This window comes from Cibotium barometz, chromosome 35, assembly GCF_041138505.1.
Source record: "Cibotium barometz isolate CiBa-2024 chromosome 35, ASM4113850v1, whole genome shotgun sequence".
In the NCBI taxonomy this organism is placed as follows: domain Eukaryota; kingdom Viridiplantae; phylum Streptophyta; class Polypodiopsida; order Cyatheales; family Cibotiaceae; genus Cibotium; species Cibotium barometz.
Window position 1 is genome coordinate 46734535 of NC_141080.1, and position 3661 is coordinate 46738195.

Genomic DNA, 3661 nt, shown 5'->3' on the forward strand with positions numbered 1-3661 from the left:
ACTATGGGGATGGGATGGACATGCATACAAAGTTTTGTCCCCCATCGGACATCGAATGCGTGGTCGGGTTCATGTAGATCCCCGTTTTCAATGTAGGGAAACCTTGCATATGTCAAGAAAAAAATGAGGATGTACGCATACCCGAACGACACTTTGTGTTGAATGGGGACAAAACTTTGTATATGTGTCTATCCCATCCCCATAGACACGTGTGCAAAGATTCACCCCCATTCGACTAGGCACACCCAACCACGCATTCGATGTCGGATGGGAACAAAACTTTGCATGCATGTCTATCCCATCCCCATAGGTGCAAAGTGCACCTAGATTCTCAAATTTTTATACACATATGCTTATGGTTTCCCTATTTTAAAAAATGTGGATCTAGGCGCACCCAACCACGCATTCGGTGTTGGATGGGAACAAAACTTTGCATGCATGTCTTTCCCATCCCTATAGGTGCCCCCATCCAACACCGAATATGTGGTTGGGTGTGCCTAGATCCTTGTTTTTTTTCTACACATGTGCTTATGGTTTCCCTATGTTCTTAACGACAACAAGAAATATCATGAACTACATAAAAATTCCAAAACAATAAAATAAAATTTATAAATAACATGGCAATGCACAAATAATATGAGAATGGAAACAATTGGACAATAGCATGAACAAAAGATCATATTAAAATTCGAAGGTCATGGAGTACAATAGTGAAACACAACTGCTATAAAAGTACAAAAGAGATACATAACAAAATATCATATAGGGGGATACAAACTCAAATCTAAAAAAGGATCCTCTCAAAGCCTGAGAGTGTCTAAGATGCCCTCATGATCAGTGTGAGAGAGGATCCACCGTGGAGCTCCTAACTTCTTGCTGTTAACTCGACGAAGATCAAGTTTAACAGTAAGAACGAGATGGGAGTACATAATGGCTTCCTTCTTCCACTCATACTGAGAGAAAAGAATGGCTCTAGTACGAGTGCCAACCTGTACATAATATCTACCATACACAACTACACTATGCCTCTGAAACTCGAAGCCGAAGTCATCCTTTGTATCCTCTGTGAGTGTGCACTTTGACCTAGTGCATCGTAGAAGTTAGTAGTCTACATGCTCCTCATTATTGTCCGATGCAATGATAGCAAAAACATCACCCTCCTGAAGATAATCTGTCAAAGAGTCATAATCTGCACACTATGATGCCCCTGGCCAATAGCAAGGATGGATGCTGATGGTTCATTCTGTCATACATGTAGGGGAGTCAAGACCTGCTCAAACCATGAATCAGCCCACTCTGTATTTTGGCATGAGTGCCAAACATCATCAACACAACTCTCACAAAAACATGCATACTTTTTGGTGAATATCGTGGGATCATTGTATGATGAGCTCCTACTGTTGTGCAATTTGAGTGTGCCATCAATGGTGCCACAATCTAATCCTGTAGTAGCAATGTCAAACCCCTCAATACACCAAAAAAAGCGTTGTACATCCCTACCATGACGTGTAGAGAATGGGGATGTAGCACTAGTGGACATATGATCTGTACACCAATCTACCACCTATCGAGCATCTCAAAAACGCTCATTATCATGTCAAAGTTGGTGACGCCTAAGTGCCCGTTTGATGCAAGCACCTGCACCATCATGTTCACCCTTCCCATGCCCAGTCTCGAAGAAGCTCCATAGAACCTGCATTCCTATCCGATAGTGCCATCTGTAGAGCCAAAAAAACTCATGAGCACTCTTAAACTGTGCTCCACATCCATCAAACCATATCCATCGCTATGTGTAAGTGATGCCATGCTCATGCATCCAGTTGTCATGATGATGAAAGCAATGTTGTACAAAATGTGCACTGTGAGAGCAATCATCACTAATGTAGAAGTGATACTCGCGAATGATCACTCTCTCCTCTAGAGTGCTTTGTACACCATCCTCATCCAACTGTGCATGTTGATAGCTAATATGAACCATAATGGCAACCTAGTGGAGGACAACAAACAAAAATATTAGACTTAGAAATATACAACAAGCAAACAAAAAAATCAGATACAATAAGGAAGAGTGATTGGGTTGTAAAAAACCTGCTCAGAGAAGTAATACTCTAACGGGGGGTGCACCTCAAAAAATGTAAGTCTACCACGTGCGATCATTAGGTGGGGTTTTTTTAATCCAAAATATTGGGTAAATTTACAGAAATACAATTACAAGAGGGGTATTTTAATTGTACTTTGGAAAAAAACCCGTAAGTCTATAAAGAAAAAGGGGTAGTTTTATCAGCTCAAAATTCACAGATAAGGGGTTTTTTAAATACCCCTTGAACGCACGTCGTAGGAGGGGCTTCCATATAGTGCACCCCCCGAGAACTATATCTCCTGTTGTGGTGTGTAAGTGTAATTCTCCGCAAAGTCCGCAATTATCGAGACCACTGTCCCAATAGGAAACTGCGTGATGCTAGCACGAAATTGCCTATCCTGCCACTTTGCTCCATGTGATAGCTGTATATATGGGTAGATGGCTGCGTGAAATGTGGTCATGAAATCTGTGCGTGTTGAGTGATGATCCACTAACTGCAACCTCCTAGAGTCACCATGCATAACGTACTCATACTATTGCCATCTAGCCATCTCCTAATGTGAAGAATCTAGCTCATGGATTTGTAAAAGATGTAGGCTGCCACCCTCCTGACAGGTACCCTAAACACAAGCCATCCTATGATACATGGTGCTATCCTCACGTCGTGCACAAAGCAAAGAGTGCACAAAATCGTGAGGACTAGTAGGGTGTACACTACCGCTATGCCCAATGAGACATTTGAATGTAGAATACAATAGCTGAAAGGAAACATGATATCTGCAACAACAACAACATGTGTCCCGCTGCTGGGAGTACCTCACAAACCAAGGTTTGCAAGCCTTAAATGAGCGCTGGCTAATAATAATGGCCGAGTGTGCATGTTTAAACTCTAGGAACAGCTCTGTCTGTGTCATCTCTAGAAAGCATGCATGGTGCTCCACATATTCTCCACGCTGAACATGTCGATGCAACACCTTTTTGTACTTAGGTGATGTGCGAGAATGCTCCTCCCAAAATGTCTCAATCATAGAATCTGGCTGTAAAATAGGTGCGTGCGTTGAGGTGCACGACCACTAAACCCCCAAAGGCTACCCTCCTCTCCAAGGTCCAATCTACATCGTCTACTAGACCCCACATGAAGAGTCTTTCGTCGCACTTTAAGAATGCGAGATGTAGCATGCAATAAACCTCCCAATTAAATTATGTGACATTGAAGTGACCATACTTTAACAATAAATAATAAGTGCATTCATAACATGAGCATTTGCATAGCTACAAATGTGCATAAGTGGAAAGTCCTAAGCACATACGCATTTGAATAGTTTATTATTACATTGGACATTAAATTTTGAATTAAAATTTATCAAATCACTTAGACAAAATGAAAATAAACATACCACTAGAATCGTGTATCAAGCTCCTACAACATCTCTATGTGCAGTGTGCTTGATAGATCTATAAGACTCTCTCAAGCTACGTAGAACATGCATAGCAGCCCTCCTCGAATGAGGACTAGATATTTGTAATGCCGATGTGCAATGCTCCATGCTAGAGTGCTGTAGCAAACTCTCAAGCACACGT

General features: G+C 41.6%; 1 pseudogene; it reads right to left on the reverse strand.

Moving 5' to 3' along the window:
- Nucleotides 1-800: 800 nt before the first annotated feature.
- Nucleotides 801-2727, reverse strand: LOC147618523 (uncharacterized; annotated as a pseudogene).
- Between the last annotated feature and the right edge of the window lie 934 nt (nucleotides 2728-3661).